The 26738-nt window shown below is 35.6% G+C and overlaps 2 protein-coding genes across 2 annotated transcripts in view; one reads left to right on the top strand and one right to left on the bottom strand.

The window, feature by feature from the left end:
- Positions 1–26738, bottom strand: part of NT5DC1 (5'-nucleotidase domain containing 1) — a 150941-nt gene that overhangs the window by 81547 nt on the left and 42656 nt on the right. The gene's annotated exons all lie outside the window — the stretch shown is intronic.
- Positions 1–26738, top strand: part of COL10A1 (collagen type X alpha 1 chain) — a 66018-nt gene that overhangs the window by 13155 nt on the left and 26125 nt on the right. The window contains exons 4-6 of the mRNA XM_040554364.1: positions 7330–7423; positions 8852–10286; positions 11459–12509. The gene's annotated coding sequence lies outside the window, so the exon portion shown is untranslated. The remainder of the gene's footprint in view (positions 1–7329; positions 7424–8851; positions 10287–11458; positions 12510–26738) is intronic.

Raw genomic sequence — 26738 nt, 5'->3', positions numbered from 1 at the left:
AAGGAGGCAGTCAACTAAAAAGAAAAAATGAATATTTCACACTTGATAAATCGCCTTTTCTTTCATTCATCTTTGAAAAGTCCTCTGAAACAAACACACATTATCTAAATTTTGTAGGGGAAATGCAAAAATGAAAGGTGGTTATTTCGAAGTCATAGAACAAGCTTTCTGCAAAACTAAAAATACAGCTATACCCTTTGATTTTTCTGTGCTGTCTTAAAACAGTCCAGTCAATTCAGAGATACCAATTACACTGTTTACAGATAGTCTTCTTAAATGAGAAATCATTGAGTTAAGCCTACTGATGTAACAATTACTAGATGCAATTAGAAGATATTAAATTTTCCAAGGCCAGCAAGTAGAGTTTGTTACCTAATTTTCACAAAAATAAGCACGAAATGGGTTTCCAGTCCCTTAAACAGCTCTACAAACCTCAGCCTTAAGACACACATAGTTTTCAAAATATGATTAATTTCTGATAGATTACCAACAAACTGGAAGTTTGTTTCAAAGATTTCCATTTGGTCATTAAAAAATTAGGTCCATAAATTTAATTTCTCCCTTTATCAGACATATGGCTGGCATTGTGTTGAGATGCACTAATTCTGTATAGTCAGAGCTATATTGCAGCTATAGGCACACGGCCTATCAGCTCTAACTATGGCCTGAAGTATCAGTTTCATGCAAGAAACCTTTTTTTTTCCATACTCAGGCAATTGTCATTACGTACCCCTTATGTTCTCTTTCCCACCCTGCTCCATACATATGGTAGAATTTTGCTCGTATAATCAAAATAAAGGCATTTGATTACCCTAATGGTTCATGTATTGGACAGGCTGACTGAATTTTAGCTGAAGCTCAAATGGTCTCTCTCTCACAGAATTCTTTCTAGAATTTGTTAAACATAAACGCCTACATAAAAGGTAGTAAAACAGATCTCTTACTTTCATCCAGTTACTGATTCTAATGAAGCTTTTTAGGAATTTAATTATATCTGAGCTTGTAAAACTCCTTTGCAATTTCCCAAAAGTCTTCAATTTATCTTGTGACACACACAAGCTTTCTTTTTGTGTTCACATAAACTCAGAATGTGTTTTGTTAGAAAGTCAAGATGAATATTTAAAGATAGGAGAATTAAATAATGTCATACAGGATTGCTTTGCCAACCTGAAAATATGTCAAGACAAGGACAAGTATAATAGCAGAATTGTGATCAAATGCCAAAATTGTATAGAAACATGGCATCTGCATACAACTAAAAACACTGCGAAGTAGGGCATAAGATTGTCTCAAAAAATGAAATAAAATCAGTATACAGGAAGACTGAATTTCAGGAAGACTAATTTGAAAAAATGGTTAAAGATATCAAATGTGAACATGGTAATGACTGAAGAGATAATGACTGAATTCAGTGAAAACTTGATTTGTTCCTTTACATAAAGTTTTAGTATCATTCTCTTGTGTACAAAACACAAGGGTCTTGCATTAGGGGCCATCTTATCCAACAGTGATATATAAAGCTATTTAGACAGTCTGGTCTCTCTTTGTTAATTAGCTGTATTAATGAGTTAATTAGCTGTGAGGAAATATATATTGCATAAAGAAACTGCATCAGAACTAATTGTATACATTGAAGACTAATTGTAACGTGCTAAGTGAACATGGTTTTAAGGTTAACTTTTGAAGCAAAGCTAGAGATTAGGAGAGCAGAAAAATCACTCCAAGTGTTGATGTCTTCATTTTTTCTATACATTCAGAACAAGATAGCTTCAATATTTTTAACACAAATATATAGAAAAATATGCAGTAGTTTGACCATATATGAACCATATGTCATTACTACCTTCCATCTGTCTTTTCTAATTAGTTTTACAATACTTTGATACCATGTGAGAACTTAACTAAGGGAACAAGAAAGAAGCCTTAGCTCTAAATCTCTTTACTGTCGACAAATTCATTTTCAAAGCTCCAAGCACTTCTCTTTCTTCCTGTTAACCTCGGTGTATTTCTGTGAGCTTTTTCACTGAAATTCCTAGTTTTCTTATGAATGTTAATGGAGCTACTTTCTGAATGTGCCAAGTATTCTGTGGAAGCCTGCCTGGTAACAGGCACTGGGCCACTCAGGCTGGAAGTATTTGTTGCCATAGTTAGTAGATGCTCAGCAGACTCAACAGATGACCAGATCTTTTTCCTGAGATGACAAGCTTGCTCTTCTAGCTTTTGTCCATCTGCCTGTTAAAGGTTTACCATACTTACAAGTGCCAGCTCAGTATTTTCATTAATCAATAGTTAATAGGCTACAGTAGGAGCCACTCTATATCCATGGGACTAAGGTCCAGAATGTTAAGAGTAGTATTCATTACAAAGATTTTCCTAATGAGCTTTAAATATATGCTTTTACTCCCGCTCCCCCCAAGAGCGTCATCAGCAGCTGTAATAATGAAACAACAACATAAATATCAGTGCAAGTTCCCAAAGTACATTTGGCAGGTATTTTTTAATGACTGGAAAGATTTCCACTAAGTATTAAACTTTTTAAGAAGGATTTTTTATTTAAGCAAATATGACAGTAGGAAACATTTTGCCTTATCACTCTCTCAAACTTTTAACTTCCATCATTTCATTGCTGAAAATGCTGAAAAGTAATTCAATGCTGACGCAAAGCTGAGTGCATTTCTTTTATTTTGCTCATTTTGGATATCCATTATCATCTCACTGTACATTCTTTCATTCCTAAATGCAACACTGTCCTCCCACAGCTCTATTTACCTTTTCAGAATTAGTCTGCATGTTTAGATAGTAGAAAGCTTTAATAAGCACCTTTAGCCTGCTCCCAGGCTTTAGCCTGGTTTAATCGTTTTAAGAAGATCTAGGAGTCTCTAAGGACATCAAATATTTTTCTAAGTTATAATTGATCTTGGCATTTATACCTTGGTTCTTGTCTGAAGACAGATGACTGTGAAGGAAATCAGAACACAGATAATGGAGAACTATATCTGATGGGTGAATGGGATTGTAGTCTTCAAGTGTATGGATGAAACAAGTCTCAGTTATATGTAAGAAAGTGAAGATGAAGACAAAATTGCAGCCAGATCTTCTAAGAGGCCACAAATTCTTCCACCGTTGAAAAACACCCGTTTCTCTTTTCCACAGAACAGCACATTAAAGCATCTTTTTTTTTTTTTTTAAAAGAAGACATTTTAAATTTCATGTAAAAGAAAAGATTCTCTCTCCACTGAAACAAAGAGAATGCAAAACCAAAAATATATATCACAATTCAAAAGTTTAACAAAACAATATGGTAATTGTTTCATGGCTTTCCAAGATGTTAGAAATAAATGTCAACTTTGGGATAAAGTTACTGTAAAACATCAAGAAGTAATTTTTTTCTTCAGGAAAAAAAAAGCAGCTATAAATGTTATTAATTTTTGCAAACCATAAAAGCTTGCCTGAAATGAATTACTGAATAAAGCATAGGACAAAGACATCCCTATTTTAATAATTTTCCATAAAGCAGTATTTTTTCTCTGTTTTCTAGAAGAACCTTCAGAAAAAGACAGTCTCAAAATTACATGCAGTGTAATACCTAAATTCTCTGTTGATGCTAGTCTGTTGGAAAACATTTAAGTATCAGAATGAAATATCGTCTAGTCGAACTAATTACCTAAAGTTGAGTAAAGATTGTGGACTTAAGATTTTATTCCAATAACCTGTTTGGAAATAGAAAAATGATCATTCCTTTTGTATTAAAAAGAGATTTTTGTCCCATGTTGTGTTTTTACCAGTATCATAATTAAATGAGTGAAACAGTAACAGCGAGTTACAGAAGAACTACCATATGGACCTCCTGTGAAAATCTAGTAAGGCTTTGTACAATGGTTACCAGTTCCGCTTAGGTGAAGAGAAAGCCAAGGAAGTGGGAATCCTCAGCAAGTCTCTGAATCGTTACTTAGAGAATCTTGACTGTACAAGTCAAGGCTGAAGATACAACCCTATCTATTTTTCTGCTGTTGTGCAAGGCATGTCTTGGAGCATACCGACTTAGGACAGACCATTTACAACTAATGGGGTATGAATTATGCATGGTTAAGTACTAGCAGAGGCAACACATAGAAAGCTGCATATATGCGCACAGAGAAGAATAAATACAATTTATATATTAGTAGTATTCAAAGTTACTAGTCAAAACTGATATACCATAGGATCAACACCAGCGTTCCTATTGAGAAGATTGGGCTTTTCAGCCTGGAGAAGAGAAGGCTCTGGGAAGACCTTATTTTTAGGCCTTCCAATGCCTAAGTGGGGCCTACAGAAAAGCTGGGGAGGTACTCTTTGTCAGGGAACGTGGAGATAGGACAAAGAGTAACAGTTTTAAACTACAAAAGTGTAGATTTAGATTAGATGTAAGGAAGAAATTCTTTACTGAGAGTGTGGTGAGGCCCTGGCACAGGCCGCCCAGAGAAGCTGTGGATGCCCCATCCCTGGAGGTGTTCAAGGCCAGGCTGGATGGGGCTTTGGGCAACCTGGTCTGGTGGGAGGTGGCCCTGCCCATGACAGGGGGGTTGGAACTGGTTGGGCTTTAAGGCCCCTTCCAACCCAAACCATTCTATAACTCTGTGATATCTTTGTTGAGTGGAATAGATACCCAAGTAGCCCACATTTATATGATTGATATCACGGGGCTTCTGTGCCCCATCTGGATTCTACCTGCCTTCTGCCGGGGGAATGAGGGGGAGCTCAAACAAGAGCAGTGTCTCGGAGAAAGGAGAAGAATGAAGGATTCTGGCATCTGCAGAACACATGACCAGTTGGGCTGTTTTGCTTCGTTCTAGTTTCCTTGGGAATCACTTACACTCTAGGCAGCAGCCATTATAGAAATATGGCTAGTTTTAAGGTAGATATGGGTCTGTGAAACAAGATATGAGGAAGAACCTATAAACAAAGGGTTAACCAACATCAAAACTACAAGCATCAACTGAGAAAGCAATGAGACATTTAAAATGTGGGTTTATGAATTACAGAATGGCTTTCTACATGGGTTTATGAATTACAGAAAGGCTTTCTACCCACTTGGATGTCAGGAAGAATTCTTACAGCACTACGCTGTACATAGGATGGCAATTAATTCATAAATTGTCTCATAAGTAGCTGTGACCAAATGAAACCCTTAAACTGCAGTTAACATAGAAATATGTCCTTATTGTGCTATTTACAGACTCAAAGCATTGTTGCTGACTTTCATATCAGAAACTCTAAATATGCATTGTCAGTGGGAAAATTCAAGATTTTGCACAATATAAAAAGTAAAACAAACAAACCTAAATGAAAACTTCTATAGGACCAAAACTCCACCACTTGCATTATTTAGATGACTCTCAAGGAGAGTGATGTAACATGATTTGGATCTCAAAACAATGATGATTTCTGCATATATGTATATTTACTGTTTACAAGAAAAAATATTTTTCCAGAATTATAAGACAGACAACTCTTAAGTTTTGTAATATCAACACCTAGTAAAACTCAGTGACCTTTTAAAAAACATAAAAATCAGAAACTTAAGTTTTTTTTTTTATTTTTAACCTGCAACTTAGAAAATACCTAACGCTAGGCAATGCAGGATCCAGTATAATCCACAAGAAGGAAATTCCAAATTTGATCTTGAAAAATCAATCCCCAAATGAAGCACAATGTACAAGATATGTGGTGTGTGCAATATTCCTTTGCAGCAATTTCAGGGAAGACAAGTGAGAACAGATACTATTTCAAATTTAATTCTGAGCATCATTATACTTTTGTGTTAAAGTTATATCCTTACATTTTAAAACTAAGCTGCTATGTGAACAAGATTTTCTGGAAGATGTTTTCCCATTCTAATAAGAACAAGGTTATTAAGTGCACTATTGCCTAACTATATATGTAGTTTGTCCTAACCTACAGCAACTTACATAGTCATCAGGTCTGCTAGGACTGTTACAATAATCCCATATGGATTCCTATACAGTTACGCAATTCCACAGAGCAACTGCTGACTTCACTAACTGCACTGAGTTCCAGCAGCAAAATGCAAGTTCAAAATTAAACAATCCCTCCTCCCCCTTGATTCTACTGATTGTCCCTAAGATTTTTTTTGTTCAGTGAAAAGAAATTCTTGCAATCTACAATCCCAAGTCACCACACACCCATGTCATTCTAAAACTATTACTTCATATGGAAACGTTAGATACTTGCACAACTGTCTGTTGAAAAGAAATCCAAGTATCAGTTTTTGTATTAAATGGAAGAAGAGTAATTTGTTAAAAAACAAACAAAAAACACCAACCAGTATTGAAAGTTATAAAAACTAACTACTAGAAATTTATTCCACTCACTTGCAATCTAGTGCTGCCAAGGACCTGGATTTTAGAACATCACCTCATACACAACCAGAAATAAATCTAATTCACCACTAAAAATAATTGAACTATTTTAAATTAAAAATACACAGTGTTTAAATTTCTTATCACATTCAATGCCACCATGAGAAAAACCCTTAAAGTCACCTACATACCAGATAAGTTTTTTTCTTAATTTTAAACCACCTTGAAACAAAACCGTAGAAAAAGCATGCAACAGTGAAAACACTATTTGCTAACATAAGGCACAACACACGTCAGGATTAAATATATATATATTACATGGGTTATTTTAATTATCTGGATTCAGAAAGTTCAGAAAGTCACATTTTCCTTAGCAAATAAAGAAAAATCGCTTTCAGAATAAATTAGTATTTTCATTTTGGAGTTCTTTACTTTCAGGCAGTTATTAAGGGGCAAAAAAAAAAAACAAAAAACAAAAAACAAACAAACAAAACAAAAAAACAATAACCAGAAAAGATACTAGCAGGTTAGACACATTTTCACCTCTATGTTTCATTAGCAATTATTTGTATTCTTGCCTATTTTATAATCCAAACTGAAGACTGCATCAAAGCCTGAAGGTCAAGGAAATCTGTCTTAGAAAGACTAAAACCTTTACAGATATATCCCTGGAGCAGAAAAAGACAACTCTGATATCAAAACAGTTAAGGAACAACTGATGCAAAGAACCCTAAATCCTTATCCCTCAAGGAAGCAAAACTACTATAACTGATAATAGAAGATAACCCAGAACCCTTATAAAGTGACTGAAGAATTGCAGTTGTCCCAGCTGTGAACTTTCCCAGCTGTTCCCCATCATCTGTAGATTAGAGGAGCAGAAAAGTAGGCCACTCTTTAGGTATTTATTTTATTTTATTTTATTTTATTTTATTTTATTTTATTTTATTTTATTTTATTTTATTTTTTAAAGGGAGGGAAGCGAGAGAGTGGTTGCCTGCCTGACCAACCATGAAGAAACTGTGAGACCTTACTTTTATTTTAACTTGCTTAGCTTCTTGGTTAAGGTATGCACTTGATTTTTGTAGGATAGGCTAAATATTTGTCAACTTACTTTCTTCTTCACTGTGTAATTTGCTTCTGGTATTAGCTCTGTACCATCAGCAATACAACCACGGAGAAATGGAAACTTTCCCATTAAGATGCTTTTAGGGAAAAGGACTTTTTTTCCCCATAGCGAAAGGAAAATGATTCTGTCTGTTAGACTGTACCTATTGTAAGGCTAAAGCTTCTAATAAGAACCTGAAATAAGACTCATGTCACATGTATTAACAGCTAGTTACTCTTACTAGATCATAAGTGTTTTCAGTAGCTACCTAAAAGATGAATTCAAATTAGGAACAACAATCATAAGATTTTTGTTCATAATCTGTCTCCTAAATCATCCAGTTTGACCCAGATTATGGTATATCACTTTAATCCTTTGCTTGCGTAATGCTTACAGAAAACTCTGTTTCCTGTAAGAATTACATACTCAATAGCTAAAGGAAGCGACACCTCTACGACACCTCTACAACACCTCAATTTCAGTTAAGCATTTGGCCTCAGGTTCTTCCTCCTTAGCAACTAAAATCCTACACATTGTTTTTGTTTATTTCACTAGAGCAGAACTGGATAATGTGCACTCACGTTTCATTTGGGGAAAAAAAAAAACACAAGCTGCACTAAATATGTTCATGTAATTGAAAGCTGAATACAGTTTTATGATTTAATGTCATTAACAAAGAGAAAAGCAAGGTATCTAGTAACAAAGTACCTCAGAAGTCAATTGCAGTATTTTATACTGCCCTGTAATTTATTTGCAGAAATTTGTATTATGCATTCTTGAGGAAAAACAAGAAATGTGACTACACATCAACATGATTTAATTATCTTTAATTTATTCTAAATTAGAAAAGTAATATAATTGTGATTGCTAAAATACACTTGTCGTATGCTGGATTTACTGCAACAAAGTCAGTTTGTATCAATGTTTTGATTTTGGAGCTTTTATCTAGTATTACAGGTATTACAATGATGAGTAATTCAAGTGAACAATCCAAATGTTGGCTTACAATCAGAACAAGATTACAAGATTTTAAAACAAGATTTTTTTTTTTTAAAAATCTGCCCTTCAGGGGCTTTATTTGCTGTGAAAAAGGCATGAAAAGGATGAATATTTAGCTAACGCATCATACCTACAGGTAGGGTGGGTTGGCATTTCCACTCCAGAATCCTAAACTTACCAGGTAATCAGGACTTTCCAGGCCAGATGGTCATGTCATGATCAATTTCTTTACCTTTTTAAAACATTTTTAAGTATTTCAGCAAAATGGCGTAATCACTGCCATGAATGCAAAGAACATAACAATGTTCTAATCTCACACAAATAGTCAGAAGAATTAACCTAAAAATCATATTAATAAGAAACTCTTACTTTTTCTTTTTTAGTATAGGTCCTTAAAATTATGTAACAGAACAGGTTGTCTCCTGGTGTTGAAGTGCTCCGTCTTTGTTTCAGTGACAATCTGAAACACACACTTCTGAAAACTGCATTATGGATTTATGCAGCTAAATTCTCCAAAGATTCCATCTTTCCTGTGCCTTTTCCATTCCCACACGGCAGTTCTGTGCCAGCTGGATTAATTCATTATTCCTGTGTAGAAACTCAGCACACCCTGGTCTAAGCCTCCTCAGCATGAGCAGAACCTCGCCTGTCTTTCCTTCCTGCAGCAGAGAAGCCGCATCATGCCACAAGCATAGCTGAGAGCAGTGAGCTGCTCAGTTACCTTGGTAATCTGGAGAGGAAGAAAACACCAGAAATGACCAAATCCTGAAGAGAACTGGGGTGGAAATCTGCAAGGAAACAGACATGGGAAAGTAGGACAGGGGAAATAAGACGGGTGAGGGAAAGAAGGAATGATCTGTTGCAGAAGAACTATGGTTCATCTCGTCCTCATGCCAGCCAAGTTAACTACCCAGCAGTGACATGTGAAAGGCAAAGGGAATTTCATTTAACTAAAAAAAAAAAGTCAGAACTGACTAAGACTTGAATTCCAGCTTACAGATGCAGCAAGTCTTTTAAGGACATTGACAGCTGACAGACAGTCAATTCCTGTCTTTCTCAACAGTCCTGCAGCACTTAACACTCTTGACTGCAGATACTGTGGTCCTAAACTGTGAATTTAAAGGGATATTTAAAGGAGGTTCATGTTAAAGGGCCAACCCAGTAAGTATTGGTTAGGAAATGTTATATTCATTGTCAGATCTATCATAACAAGAAAGTCATGCATCCATTAAGTGAAACAAACAACTAAGACTGAAGTGCCAAAAATGCAGTGTTGTATTCCTTCTACTTTATAACCATGCAGCTTCATTTTCACCTTTTCAGATGCCAGGCTCAACACCCTATTTCTATATGTCTTTTATATACTTGCATAAATACTTTACACACAACTCTATTAATGTTGGCTTTCTTATGACTGCCAGTATTACCACCCACCTTCTCACCATCTGAGAGTTTTACAAATATTTATGAACATTTATCAGATTCCTATGAAATACTGGTATTTTATTATCCACCTACTACAAGGATCCCCAGTTCCCTGAAGTAGGGAGATGCTGTGGCAGATATATCCACTGATTCTGGATGCACTTTTTCTTGGAGCCTTTGTGTTTCTTCTAAATTTATTTACAAACAGAAAACCTATTGACTTATATTACATCACTCTGTTCTGACCTTTTGCATTTCAAGCCCTTTGTGCCTGAAGGGTGGTAAAAAGTACAGCACAAAATGAACGATCACCTGCGAAGAGATGAGTGGAGGAAGTCTGGAATCTGATCCTGCACAGGAAAGCCTTTAGGAGCTTTGCCATTGACTTCAGTGATGTTGTAAGCTTTTCTACCATTTTCATATGAACTACGTGTCTGAAACCAACACCAGCACTCCCGTATTGCTTGACCAGGTTCATGAGTGCTCTTTCCCTCCTTCACTTCCCTGCTTTATCCCACATATTCCACATCTGCAGTACTCATGTAGCAACAACCATCAGCCAATGCATGCCTAGATCCTGTAGGGACTTCTGGCAAATAAGCATGTATTTCCATCATGTCTATGCATGGTGGAAGTGAAAAAGGTTGCGCAGGAGCAGAAGTCTAGCATTCCTCACTTCCATGTGTCACATTTGAAACCTTAGCATTTTTAACATTTTTTTTTTCTTCTACACTGCACATTTATTTACATTTCTGTCCTGATAGGCAGATTGTTTTCTACCTGGCAGAGATAGTGACAGCCTTGAAATTGGGAGAAGTTCTGCAATTCAGTCTCTCCCAAAGTCATTGCCAAAAATGCCACAGAAATGAATGCAGTCGCTGCCTCCAGAGCAGCAATTCTGCAGAGCTGGCATTCCCACTTAGTCCTCTTTATCGCATTAAACCACATTTTCAACCAAGCGATTTTCACTTCAGGTTTAGCAACTGACTTGCAATTCGAATGAAATTATCGTCACCTTGGAAACCTGCTCCTCCTGACTGTGGATGGACTTGCATTAAATAGAAATCAGGCAGACAAGCAGCTCTCAAAGAATATATTCCTTGTAGCAGGATCAAAAACATCTAGACAATTTAGTCTTGCAAGATTTTGGCTGCATGCAGAGAAGAATGAGAATAAAAAGTATTTCCCACATCATTTTACGTAAAAGTTAAGGCCATGGAGCAGGTTATAACGTTGATATATAAATTCTGAGGTATTTTGCACTAGATTTTGAAAATGTTTTAAAATGTCTTTTAAAGTAAGGTGCAGGGAACATGATAATTAGGGTTATCTGTATAAACTGACAGAAGCACGTAACTTCTGACATATCATTTTGAAATAACATAATACTGTAACTATAATGGTGTGTAAGAACCACTCTAGAGTGTAGATACAAGTCTGACCTCAGAGAAATGTCATAACGAAAAAGTGACTGTAAAAAAGACTTACATGCCAACCAAGGGATACACACCTGTCACTCTCATCTTCAAGATTTATACTTAATTTTCTAATCTTTGTTTCTTTCTTCCAGGGCGATGGCAGAGACTGAAAATAATCCAAGAGCAAATTTTCCTTCCTTCTATAACAGAACTGTTTATGCTGAATATAAGTATCAGCATATGAGATATCAACAAGATAAATCCAACAAGATAAAACAAGAAAACAAGCTAAAATAGGGATTCAATGAAGCACAACATAGTCATCTTTGAAAGTGTGGTATAGGACTACAATTGGCATGCAAGAAGTGTTTAAAAGATGGAATACTCAAATCACCCAAATCAAATATTTGAATAGATTCGGGAGTGGAAATGGAAAGGTGAAAAGAAGAAAATATTTGATTTGAGATTGTACCTCTGGATTCCGGCCAAGACACTAATAGTTTGGATTTACCTATCATTTCTTAACAGGAAAAAATAAGAAGAAAAAAAAAATAGATGTTATATCTGACTGGTGTATGTGTAGGACATTCACAGAAGTAGAAAAATGAAAGAATTTGTAAGCTCCTCTAGGAGGCTTATTGCCCCTTTCTGAAATCTGAGTTTTGCTTCAAGGATATGAATAGAATAACACACATAGGAAAATGCCATAACTCTTTGTCCATTTTTTATTAATTACAGAACATAAAAGAATTTGTTTTCTATTCTCTAAGAAGCCTGTGACATTAAAGGGACGTGTCAAATAAATTTCACGCTCCTCTTTAGTAGAGATAAACAATAACCCGGAGGTTAAATGAGTAAGAATCCCCAGTCCCCTTCCACCTCTCATACAGAGCCATTTTCTGCTGGAAAACAAAAAATTACTTTCTCCTGGAACTGAATCAGAAGGCAGACCCGTCATTCAGTAGCCAACATATGATTCAGCTCAGCTTTTCAATAAGTTATAAAGTCCAAAAGCCACCAAAAAAGGGTTTTTGAATTAGAGGGCTGCCTCGTTTTAACTCTTCTGAAATGCTTGCTGAGCACTCCTGTGAATCATGCCTGCTGCAAGAGGAGCACCTCTGAGTTAAGAAAGCAGTGACTGTCGGTGACAGCGGGCAAGCAGACACTCCCTCTATCGAGGGACAGCCTTTATTCAACTGAAAGGTAGGACAAACATGAATTCCTGTAGCTGGACACTGTAAAGGTACTAGATCCATAATTAAAATACATAGCAGTGACAACCCTCCCCCAGCAATATTATTTTTAAAGAAGGAAATCCAACACAGTCTTTTCTAAAGAGAAAAATAACTAAGTTTATTACATCAAACAAGATACTTCATAAAATATGTTGGTTTTTGCTTAGATTTTATGATTATGCTAGTATGCATTGAAAAATTGAGTAATAAACATTACTGCAAGTTGGAAAAAGACATTCCATTCAAGTCTCGGGAAATGATACAAACGTTAAAATAGCAATAAGTATTCCACTCGTGCTACATTCAGTGCTGGAATTGCAGAACGATTTAGTGATGTTCAATGTTTTTCACTTCTTCAAATGTTTTTCATATTCTTTCACGTAATGTACAAAATCAGAAAACTATTTCTGCTGTTAATTAGCTCGTTTCCAAAGGGATGCATTTTAAACGGGAGATTTTGTTCTACTTGTTAAGCCAATTCAAAAAAAGTACTACTACTTGTCTTCCAGATAAATCATGTTATATTTTTACTAGCCTGATCATTTAACAGATTACTAACAATGAATATTTACTATGTGTTTAAAAGTCCTGTTTAAAATAATCCATAGCAGCCTTGTAACACAGTAGCAGCTTGCAAAACTGCTTGAGCTTAACAAAAAAGTGTATTGCACAAATGTAATGAAAAATTAGGCTTAAAACAAATACCTTTTTATATTTATTTCTTTTGTCTGTTTTGGTGGTTGCTTTTATTGTTTAAATGCTTTGGAAATGCTGCTACATGAAAAAAGTGGAAGAATAGCTTACAAAAATGACTGTTTTTTTGGAAGCCGCTTATCACAGCATTAAAATTGAGGCTGCATTGAAAACTGTCTTTATTTTTTACTTTAAACATGATTTGAACTGATAACTGGCATACCAGTTCTTTTTGTTGTTGTTGTTGTTTTTCCCTTTTTGTTACATTCCAGGATTTCCTCTAAATTGATTTGGCTGGGTTTTGGCCAAAAAGGGGAGAAAAGGTTTTTGTGCTTCAGATTTTCTTTTTATTATTATTTTTTTTACAGTCTATGAAAACCCAGTAACTTTTAATGAATAAATTGCACCTGAAAATCCTACTTTGAACTTTGTGTTCCTCATCAACAAACTGTCTTATGGACTTTATCTAACCTAAAAACTTGTGGAGTTTAATATTCGAATACTGGCCGAATATTTGAACAGACAAAAATAAACTTTCAATGCAGATTCCAGATGACCCTCACCATGCCAACTGCTATAGCTCCACTCTACAGACATGGACAAATTTTTAACATTTTCAAAGTCAATCTAAAAAAATAATAATAAAAAATCTTTATTAGAGAGTTTCCATGTTATACATTTCTACAGGAGGGCCCAAATTTGGCTTAGGAAGCTACCAACACAACTTTTTCTGTCACCTTATCTTCATGCCTTATGTTACAGCTCATATTGTGAAGTGCAGGTATGGGTTTATCTTTCCCACACACTTCCTGCATACCCAAAATTAAATAATACATGGTGATGACTTCAAAGAACTACAGTTTGCTCAATATTTTCAAAAGTACTTCACACCTACTCAACTTGTGGACTATAATACTGTTATATTTATTATATTATTTTACATTATGATCTTTTATACCATGTTATATCTCTAGCATATTTACTTAAAAGCATTTGAACCAGTTCTACTACCACTTTGGCCATAAGGTTTTCTAAGATGTACCCTTGGTCTTGCACGGAAACACCAGGACACTTGCACGTGAATGTGCTCCAAAATGAGTGCGTAAAACAAAAGCATAAAGGCTGTCACAACTGCAGCTTTTGCTGATTTTCCACAGCCTTTCTACACAAGAAGAGCGTGGAAGTAGAGAATCAAGGAGAGAACACGAGTGCTACTTTCGTTTGTTACCTTTGCTTAAGGAAAATGAGATTCTTAAAGCTTTCCCTCATCCACAACGCTCCTCCAAAACATCTTGTTTTTCCCCTCTACTTCCAATTTCTTTCCAATCCTTTTACCATCAAATTCTCCTACTTAAGCTTCTGTCACCCAAGTACTCCCCCATAATTATTCTTTCCCTGATCCACTCCTTCTGACCCCCTGCTGCACCTAAAATCTGCTCATATCAAAATTCACCTTCTCTCAGTCCAGCCTTGTAGCTCCTAAAACTGGACTTACTGTGCTCAACATTTTTTTTTGTGTTTCCACTCCTATGTAACAAAATAAAACCAGTGAAGACACTTGGAGAAAATGATCAGCACTTCTAAAGTTAGACACATGCATCTAACCTGATTCAGGGCTCAAGACTGAATCTTAATGTTTGGGACCACTTGCAGTTGGATTGATACTACAAACTCTGAAATGGCTCACCACCTCTCTAGGGAGGGTCTATTCAAATGGTTCATCCTGCACCCCAACATGGTCTTAGGGACCATCTATGACACGCATGGTCCAGGCAGTCTGCTGCAACTAGTTGTCACCTGCAGAGATCTGCATACTGACCATGAGACTACCCCTTGTTCTCCCACTTGTGTCACACACCGGCAGTTGGCAGCAGAATTGCTCTGCTCTTCCTTTGAAGCTTTTCAGCATGATGTATGGCCCCTTGGCCAGCTGTGCTTGGTTGCTGTTATCAAGAACTCAGAGATGCACTGCTATTGTATGAGAGACAGGCAATGATACCCTAAAGTCCCTTCCTAGAAACACATAAACGCCACCCCATCACAATTTTTGCCATAACTCAAGTGGTCCCATCCACCAGTCCAGGGGGATTTGTGAGAGAGCTTAGCCACACACCCCTTACCAACAGAAGCAGTATTAAAATCAGGGAGAGCTGGAAAGCACAACAAAGAAAATATCCTTCCTTTATGCCTAAATTGTATTGTCTCCCCAAATTATTAAGAATTAAAAACCTCTTACTTTTAAACACATTTTTTTTCATGTAAGGAAGCCAATAATACTTTCAAATGTAACAGCAAAATTTGTATTTGTGCAGAAGATCCAAGCAGCCTGTTAGAAAGTGCAGAAGCCCCTTCCTTCATTTTAAAATGGATGTGCCAGAAAATTTTCTCTGATAGATCATGTAGCCTTCCTAAAATTAAAGACTTAAGACTTTGTGGTTGGTAGAAGTTCAGCATGGCTTGCCATGCAAATTGATAATTTTGCCTTTTAAAAGCAGCTTGCAGAAAGAAAAGTATGCAATTTAATAATCTTGGGCTAAATTATTTTGTGGTATAAATCAAAGGAGAATATCTTTAATAATGTAAGATGGAGGGAGAGAGAAATGTACCAAACAATATTGTTTTCCCTATACACAGCTGTTGCTGATTTGGTTTTAATTTCCCCTAATAATCAGTTACTGAATGCAATTTTTAAAGATTCAGCATATCTTCCATTCACAGCCTTAAAGATCTCCAAAGTGTTTAAGTGCACATGTAAGTTAAATCTTAAGATTTTTATTTATCTTTCTATTCCACCAGGGCTTATTTGCTATGCACTACTACTTACTTCAAGCCGTTACCTCAGTTTAGTTAAAGCTATTATTTACAGATATAATTAACAATGTTGTTTAAGACATTTATGGGGTGGATTGACATAATAAATGTACCTTATATGGATCTTCATTTAAGAATCAGCAAATTAACTTAATTGTATCAAATATTGTTTTGCTATGAACACCTTTTTTTAGAAAACATTTTTTGTTAAAGCACTTGCTGTTTGGTGTCCATGTATTTTTCACAGCTTCCAGAACATCCTGTTGTGTTTTGGTACCTCCCCCTCTATTTCTATGGTTAGTAAACTGCAGAGCACCATTGCCTTCTGACCTTGAGGCCAATTGGCACAGTCTGGTCATAGCCACAGTAGTCAGTACTAAAAAAGAAAAAAGGTTAAAAGCCTCTATTCAAACGCCTGCTGGGAAATTTGCTATCCTGCCAAATTCTGTAACTCTAAAAGTGTGCTTACGGATTACCTGGGAGCATGACAACTTGTTTAGGCCCAAAGGATGACAAAGAGAGTTTAACAACTTACCAGTGTAGACAACAGACTTCCAGGTGTCTGGCACAGGTCAATTTACTAATACAGGCATAGCCTACAATTACCATATTGGTGACACTTCAAAAGCCTGTCAAGTAATTTGCAGATCACTTACAGCATAAAGGAATTAGCAATATCAAACTACCATAGCTGCTTTACTGAATTACCTTTATATCTCATGTATGTGATCTGCTCTGGATTGTCTAATGTGGTAAGCAAATCTTGCACTGGAGACAGCCTGAACTTTCACTGAGTTTAACTCTGACAGCAAAGAACCTTATTCTTGGCTCCTCCAGCACCAGAATTGCTTTTCAGCTTCTTTTCAAGCTCAGTGGTTTTCTGCAAACATATGGGAGATTACAGATCACCAGCCTCTTCCTCTTTATGACTATTTTCCAGTGGACTCAGCCTGATCTTTCAGTTATGAATCAGTTATCAATGCCTCATGTGCAATTTTCACAGGGCAGTACGTTATTAGTTACCAATCACATCAGTGGCTCCAAGTGCTTAATTTTCATTTTGAATGCTTTCCAAGAAATAGCATTAGAGCTATTTATTTTTGCATTAAGTCATTTTCTGAGTCAAGTTCAAAGCATAAATATATTTCATAATTAAAGATTTGATACATTTGACTTCCCCAAATTTAATTAAGGATGGAAATGGTTGTTAATTATTTGGGGGATGAGAAAAGGGATGTTTACCAAACCAATTCAGAAAATTCGTTCAGATTCACTGCTGTCATCACTGACTTAATGGTGATTTTTCTTCAACATTTTATGCTCTGAAAGGACTCGTTCCGTTATCCTCGCCATCGCTAGCAACAGTTTAATTATTCATCTCCAAAATTTTATTGTAATTTGGAAAGCCCACTCTCATATTCATTCACTACACAATTCAGGGAAAGGTTACTTAAGAACCTTTTATAAGTACCAGCCGTCTTGAAAGACAAAAAATCACTTTAAACATTCCTTCTACTAGAGTACTTTTTGAGTGCCTTGACAGTAGGGGTATGAGAAATTATGCTACTGAAAAACTGGAAAATTTTTATTGAAAGCAAAAATAATTAAACTTGAAAATACTGCAGTAGTACCTCTCAGTTATGCCGTCTGTGTTGCATGGCTGGCCCGCATCAGCTATGATACAGTCCTCCACTCACACTGGAGAGAGGAAGCACTTTCAGAAATGATGCCTCTGGGCAGAAGTACCGCGGGTACTGCACACATGTAGCCAGCTACTCTGAGACCGTCAGCTTTCACATTGAAGAAAGAAGTGATCAGTTTCATCAAGAATAATCAGGAAATCACACATTTAAGTTCTTTCATAAAAAATATCGGCTATGTAGATTGTGCTTTTGGTGTAAAACAACTCAACTTCAGCAACAATTCTAAGATACTCACTGAATATTGTTTGTGAAACATGGGAAAAGACAAATAACACAACTTGAATAAAAGCTAAATCAGCTGAAAATAGTTTCTGAACATGAAATAGAGGAACAAAAATTTGGCTAAATCATACGAAGGTTATCTTTTAGCTCAGTGTTTATCTGTCTGTAAGACTTAATGCTTTACAAGTGGAAAACACAGAATAAATAAAACACCAGTGCCTACTGGTTCGGAGGAAATAGTAGTGAAAAAAATATCTATTCAGCAATTTACACAAAGAAATAACATAAAATAATGTTGGGAGAAATGTCTTGATATTTAACTAAATTTAACTAAGAATGTCTGCCTTTTGCAGAAAGACAAACCTTGGGCCTGTACCAGTGATCTGTTAAGACAGAACCTGTTTAAGTCTCAGGAAGTAATTTTGGGGAGTAATGTTTCAGAAGTGCCACTCCTCACAGCTCCCTACCCAGCAACAAATAATGCACGGATTCTTTGAATAACAGAGGTTGTCTTTCCCAGTAATGATGTAAATGTGAAGGTAATAAATGAAGAAAGATAGGCTGTACACACTGGATCCCTTAAAAATCAGAATTGGCCACGGAGAGCAAAATTGCATGCAATGATCAACTCTAAAGCAGACAGAATCAAAATGAGAATAATGTGACTCATCTGTACGTTAGACGATGGCTTAGTGTTTCCAAGGAAGCATCACATGCAGTGGTTGTAGTCTGTGTTTGGGGCATTATCTTGAGCAGCACCTTTCCTTTCCTTTTTTTTTTTTTTCTTCTTTTGTTCACATTCAATTAAATCAATTTCATTCACATTTTAACTGGGACATTTAATAACACCTTTATACTATTAGGCACTCATTTAGATATTTAGAATCTAACAGTATCTAAATCGCATTGAGATAAAGCATCTATATTTAAATATCCATTACCTAATGATTATCTTATCTATCTTATAACCAATCTGGTAACCAAGAGTTAGCAGGAAAACGAGTTTTTATCAGGATCTAAAAAGAAGACAGCATGATAGGTGCACTTAGCACACAAGTATTGTCAACTCCAAATATTCAAATGCTGTGACTGAAATCCCAAGAAACATGAAATTAAAACTAAATTGAAAAGGCTTTTGATCTTTTCATCTTTTAGAACTATTCTCTATGCCTTGCTGTTCCTCCTCTTCCTCAAGCATTTGCTTAGGACTATTGTAAGTCTGCTGGGACATCTGTTCGACAAAGTACGTCATGACATTCTTATGACAGTTTCTTTATGGAATCATCTACAGCCAGAAGTTTTAAATAGATTTGATCACATTGCCTGTGTTTCAGTGAATACACAGATATTGATCTTCTGTTTGGCATATGCAAAGTTGTGCTGTTTTTTTGAACAATGGGAACACACTTCCAACATCACACTCTGCCTCCTTTTGTATTGCTCTCTCTTTTACTTCTTGCACACTTTCCTGCTCCCTCATGCTTCTTTCTACTTCACTTAGCTGTTGCCAATACGTGACAATTTTCTTTCTGTCACCTTTATGCTCCATTTTTTACTTCTTCCTATGATGTTTATTATATGACAAACATTTCTGTATGGTGGTCTCATTCCATTTCCCTTGAAACAGCATTTTTGTTGAGGACAGGAAAATGGTAACAAGTTTGCAATAAAACACATATAATGGGTTTACAGGCAGAAATTAAAAATTAATTAAAATACTTCATGAAAAGTGAGGGGATTCAGAATTACTTTAACTTCAGGCACTTTCATACTTGAATTATGTAAGATATAAACATGACAAATGATTCATGGATCTGTTCTCGCTCCTTCCATCCAATGCTGATGAAACCCTCTGTGACATTCTTTAATTGTCTAAAATGGAAGAAAACTAAACCAGCGAACAAATTTGGTCAGTTTTAGCTATCTCAGTTAAAGCTATCTCAATTTTAACTATCTAAGAAGAACCTGACAGTTACCACACAAGGCACAGGGGAAGGAGAAGAGCACAGGATGGGGAGAAGAGGACAGAGCCAGGGCAAAGAAGACCTTTTGGTGGCAGCAGCACATCTGATGGGCTCAGCTGTGAAACACTGACTTAGACCATAAAGATAAACGCTATAGTTACTCATATAATTTCACATTTGCCACAGGCTACTAAGCACATATTCACACACTACTGTTTTGCTGCAAAGTAATTCATTATCTTGTGTGTCACAAAATTAAAGCACAGAAACAGCTACATGAGAATACAATTGTGCTTTGGATGCTATACCCATGCTAGTGGCTTATCCTTCTGTCCCTCGGTTGCTGTGAATTAGCAGATCATAATAGCACACATTACTTATAAAATTAAGTAGTTTTCCCTGGGAATATACATAAACAATGTCGATGGCTATGACATTTTTGGGGAAAAAAGAGTAACGAATAAGCACCTGTCTTGCAGAAATGTTGGGGATCCAATTTAGGAGGTACAAAAACATGCAGTTGATAAAGATGTTGTGTAACACGTGTGAAATCATTTAAAGTCATAGCTTAAAAATAAGAGACAGATGTTAAATTTGGAATAAACTTCTTCTCTTGGCATTTTAGATGTTAACTTCTGTAAAAATGTCTCGTACCGTTACAATTTTCTTAGGTTTATTCCAATAACTTGTTAGGCCAAAGACTATCTTGAAAGTAACTAAACTAGGAAGTAGCATTATATTACAAAGAAAAATAAGGTAACATCTAAATTGAACTAGAATTACTCATAAAAGTAGGCACTATTGGGAAATAAAAGAGCAAGACTCTGGTACTCCAACAAACAAGGGCTAAATTCTCCAACTGGTCTCTCCTGTCCCATGCAGATGACATTTTCTGTGCTAAACTGCACACTTAAATTCTTGTAGTAAAACACATGTGAAATTGTAGGCCAAGTTTTTAAAGCTTACAAGGTAACCATAATGTTTACATCTGTGGGAATTACTCAGAGACACTATTAGTTTTAAATAGAAATGTAAGAACATTTCTAGCACTCTGTTATGTATCCTTTTTTGTTATTTAAAAACACTTTTTCCTTCTGAGCGATTTCTAGTCTGAATGCAGGAAGAAAACAGTCACCTGTTTGTCACTTAGTAAGACCAGGTCTTCTCTATTCATTTCTCTTACTACTATGATACAGCATAATACAAAGGAACAGAATGAATCAGTTTTATGTGAAATATAAACATACAAATGCTACTGGAGGGTGCTGAAGCTGCTCCAACAGAATGCCTGTTATGTGCTGTGATGAGCAAAAGAGCTATTTTCAGTGATGGAGTTCTCACTCCATCAAGTGCCTTTGTACAGCTCCGCTGTCCTACCGAAATAAGGAATTGAATATAAAATTGTTCAGAAAGTTACACAGAGAAATGTTATTGTTACAATCACACAGCTTAATGCAAAATTTCACATGGGTTATCATCTCTCACAACCACATTGCTCTTGCTGTTCTGGAAAACCATCCAAGACTGGGTTAATCCTTCTGTTTTCAATAAAATATTACGTCTCTTGTCCATTACATACAAATATTAGACAATTAAATGAATGCAAGATAGTAGACTTCTCAAATTTATAATAATAAAATAAAAGGACTCAACAAACAACTGCAGCAAGGTGCTATTTTCATTTACTTCTATGTAGTCAACCAGATTATGAGAGCTCATTTCCATTTTATCCTTAAACACAAATGTACAATGAACTGTACAGACAATGTAATAACTACATATGTAATTATGTTCTACCATATAGAAATATTATTGCATACAGGAAAATAAACGCATATTTAAAAAAATAGCTATAATAAAATATGTTGTGAATAATGAAAAATTACATTTGGAACCAAATTAGGCAAACAAAAATGATTTAGGAAATGTAGAAAGGACAATGGAAGGAGAAATAGAAGGGCCAAATTTTGTTAGTAAATTTTACGTAAAGAAACATGTACTATTCCTTTATATAAGATGTTTTGTAGAAATCACATATTTCTGTGTTTTTCACATGATTTTTTAAAATCTAATTTGACTCGAAAAAGAATGAAGAAATATCATACTATGCATTAAGCATTAGAAATTGAAAGCTGTTTGCAGATCAGTTGACCTGCCGTAACTTGTGGACTTCAGTCCTCAGGCAAACCAAAAAAGATAATAAAATGAACAACTGCATTCCAGCTTGGAAACAGCAGTATACTCTCAGGCTAAACTCGAACCACTAATATTAATTTAAATAATTTTCTCCATCCTCACTGTTAATATGATTTTTCCTGTGTTTTTTTTTTTTTTTTCCCCCCAGCAACTGCTAAGTAAACAAAATAGGTTTGTAGATGAGGGCAAGTTCAAATAGTTCTACTTATAACAGAAAATAATATATTTCTTGTAAGGCTACAAATAATCAACAGCCATCTCCCAGTGGCATCTTACATTCTCACCTAGGAAAAACACTCTTTCTATACTACCACAGAAAGCAGTTACATATTATAATACTTTGAGTTGAAATAAATAAGTAGCACTGTTTTTACTCACTCACTTTAAAATATTTTAATGTACTTTTCAACTAACTTGGCACTGTCCACCTCTCCTACCATGTCTCTGCAAAGCTTCTGTAGCCAAAGTAAACATGTTGGGTTTCATGGGAAAAGGCCAGTTTGGAAAGACAGATTTACAAGTTGACCATATATAACAAAGTTGGAATGGCTAAACTAGTGATGGGAAAATATTTGTTAATCTTCTGTCATCTTTTCCAGGTTGAAGGTTGCCCTCTTTTCTCAAAATACCTTTATGTCACATACACGCACATGCATATATTCAATTTTCTTTCAATAAGAGCAAATAACATACGAAACATAATGAAACTGAGCCACAAACTTCCTGGCATTTCACAATAATATTTTGATGAATATTTTGATGAAACAGGGTTTCAGAGACAAAGACCTCAAAAAGCTTTCCCAACAAAACATTTTTTTTAATAAAAAATGCTTTTTTTAAAAAAACAAACAGATTTTAGAATGTTAAGATTTCTTTCCATTTGTGGAGGACATAAGAAATGTAGTTACTGAGGAATGTAATGCCATTTTCTAAGAGCTCACTTCATCAGGCTTTTTTATCTTCCTTGAACTATCATATTGTGCATATAACTGCTTCCGCTGCTCTTTCAAGGCATAAAACTTAATTGCTAACTTTGTATTACTAGCAATGTAAATTATGCTCTTTTGGAATCCATGAGAAGGTGAAAATTATGCATAGCTGAACTGGAAATTATTTTCAGAAAAAAAAATAGCACAGTGACTGAACTAGGTATTAGCACTGAACAACTTGGACACCTCCTTTTTTTAAAAACAAATTAATGCCTACTTTGGGCAAATCCATACTCCACTGAATTAAGTCTGGCTAGTATAAAAATCCTATTTAGCCAACATTGCAAGTATGAAAGCTGTGGTTCATCCTCAAAGAAGGCATATTTTTCTGTTCAATCATTTTTTAAATGTGTATCTATACCTATTTATCTTACTGAAACAGTTAGAAGAAGTAAAAATAAAACCTTCAGGACTGATTGGCTTGATTTTTTTTTCCTCATCAAATTCTTATTTGAGTACCAAAATTCGTACTTTATTATAATGTTGGCTGATGTAGCAGTAGATACTACTCCTCCTAGCACATGTTGGGAGGCTCCTCCTGCCTTAAATCAGCCCCATAATGTTGCTTCTATCAGCACAGCATCAAATGTTTTTAAAAGAAATTAAGCTGTCTTCTGTAACTCAACCTGCTTCACGGAGGGAAAAAAAAACATGATCATACTAACCAAAAAGATAATTGTTCTCTGAATCACGTGAGTGGTCTGTGTGATTATATGGGGCTGCTCGTGTGCTGTAAACAGAACTCATTCAGCTGACTCAGTAAATAAAAGCATGAGTCAACTTTTGAGCTAAAGAAAGTAGCTCTTATACTATTATCTGAACTAGCCTTTTTGGGAGACAAAGACTAATGCTACCTAATGTCACTTACACAAATATTTAGCTATTCACATTGTCTAGTGTGTAGAGCAGGGCTTTTGATATACCTACATTTCCAGAACAAAAACGACTTCTATTTAAAATGAGGAAAGACAAAAGCTCTCGCATTTTTCTTGGGGTGAAGCTGTGTTATTTATTTATTTATTTATTTTTAATTCTATGGAGGTTATGGTAAAATCACTGCTGATACAAAGAAAGTGTTCATTTTCCATATAGATGAGGAGCTTTTATTCATAAGGACTCTCAGACTTTTCAGCCCTGTTTGTAAAAACTGTAGTAGCTTCAATTTCTCAGAAACAGTATTTCACATATAAGTTTAACTACAACAGATGTTCTTTGCTAAAAGGAAAATATCTGCTTTTCCAATGGGTGTGGAAATATTTATCTTCTACTTTCTTTAAAATCACTCAATCACCAAGTGAAGTTCTAGGAACGCAGTGTAACAGATACCAAGGCTTATTCTCTGCAGACTCAATACTTTGTACTTAATAGTTTCTGCCGCTTCCTACTACTTAATAGATAACTCATATTTACTGCAAACATTAGCATCTGTCATATACAAACTACCATATTTCTCAGCTCAGTATTAAGAAGGTCTTCAGTCCAAAATCCTAAGTACACACAATAGTATTTCCAGCCTCCTCACTCATCCAGATCCAAAGCTGCTTTCCACTAAGCATCCAACTAAGAACTGCAGCGTGGAGGAGGTTCCTGCCAATTTTCAGTTTTGTATGCTCTGGCATGCAGATGGAAATATTTTGGTGCAAAAGTTCTTTTCCCTCTCCAGCAGCATTCTTTTTCCACTCTTCACGGATTCTGTAACAGTACCGCTATTTCTTTTTGCTGTAATTTGATAATTTATTTTTACACGACCAGAACTGGCAGTTCTATACGAGCTCTTGAACACAGCAGAAATATCTACACAGGCAGGTGCAAGCAGACTCTGCGTACAGCCTGAGCTGGCTGCATACACAGCAGTGGCAATCTGCAAGCAGTTTAGCTGCACTAGCATGGATGTCCCCTGGCTAAGGCATCTCTCAGGCATTGCACCACTCACGTAGCTTCTAGTCAAGACCTGTTTAACTTCTGCAGAAGTTTGTCAGGTGCCAGCTGTATAAATATGTCCCCATGTGCTCTGAGGCCCAAGTATCAAAAGGCAGGATATGCTTCGTGCAGCTGGCCAGAGGCACGATATATGCTGAGGAGCATCCTCTCATAAAGCTGCAACTGCTGGAGAAGAGGCAACCTCCCAGTAACTCAAATGGAAGCCCAACAAACCTACTGGGGTCAACTGAAAATTAGCACCAGATAATGTGATATAGCACTCATGAAGAGTTAATAACGTCAAAGGAAAAGTACAACCTGCTACCACAGTCTCAAACAGAAATCAGTGTCCCAAATTTATTTGTGTTTGTTTGGCAAGTCACAGAAAGGGTTTTATACTCACTCCTCTAGCAAGAAATACATGAATAAATAAATAGATAAATAAATAAATAAAAGCTGTTTTGGTGACTCAGAACTTGCCAGATGCGAGTTCAGTCAAGCATCTGTCTTGAAAATACTGAAATACCTCAGGTAGGTCATGCAGGCTTTGGGCCTGCCAGTCTTGACAGCATTCCTTTGTTGACTCATATTTGCTACCACAGCTTTATTTCTACCTTAGCCTTTCCTGTTTAAATTCATTTTCCACCTTGAATGACACACTTCAGACTATTTTAGCAGACTATTCTAATAGAAAACCTTTGACTAGGGCAGGACTTTTGTCAACACGGACAAAGTCAAGATCCAACAAACTCTACTTACAAATGCATGGGGTCAGTCTAGACATCTCTGGTGAACAGTAAAGTCTGTCATTTTGCTTCCTATCATTTGTACATGAGACAAGTTTTAGTGTATAGAGCCTGAAATAATTTTGAAACTACTTCTAATTTTGCTTTTGGGAACAACTCTCTTTAGAGGCATAAGAAATAAGTTAAATTAAGATTTATACTTAAAAGCATTAATTGAGATTTCTCAAAAGATGATTACATTGCTTAAAACTGTTTTACTCTGTTTTCTAATATTGGACCAAATATATAATTAAGCAAGATGTCCTGCAAGGGAAAAAAATATTTTTTGAGAACAGTTTTGGCTTCTTCTGCAGCTGTGGTTATCCATGGGAGATTATTTGCCTTTTTTGTTTGGTGAAAAAGAAAAAAAAAACACACTTGAAAAAGCAAAGACTTTAACACAACTAAGAGTAAAGTCTCAAGAACAGTTCAAAGAATATTACTCCTTCGATAATAAAAGAATGATGCTTCTCTTTCTTTTCAGTTTGCAGATGAATATTCTAAATAGCATATTTACTATATTTTGCTATAGCTTGCCTGGCATTGGCAGACCTCTCTTAGATGTCAATTAATAGAGAAGATGAATGTCTTTGTAAGGAGCTAGTTGAAATCAAATATTAGAAATACGTGGTTATATACTTTCTATATAATTTTATAAGTTTGTCTGGATTCATTTTTTTTACATCACTCCTTCAAAACTTATGAATTTTTTGTAATAAAAACTTCATTTATGATTTTCATATGTGGTCTGAAAATGGTGCTGGGAACAAACGCTGAAGAGAAGATGATGCTAGAAAATTTTCTATCTCCATATACACAAAAGACACCTTTCATAAATAAGATTATTTTTTAAGTTTATTTGTGCAATTCTATTATCCAATTTGTACACTTATATAAAGTATATGCAGATATAT

The sequence above is a fragment of the Cygnus olor genome, chromosome 3, assembly GCF_009769625.2.
Source record: "Cygnus olor isolate bCygOlo1 chromosome 3, bCygOlo1.pri.v2, whole genome shotgun sequence".
Classification (NCBI taxonomy): Eukaryota; Metazoa; Chordata; class Aves; order Anseriformes; family Anatidae; genus Cygnus; species Cygnus olor.
The sequence above is the reverse complement of the archived record's forward strand: the minus strand, read 5'-3'. Positions and strand labels throughout refer to the sequence as shown.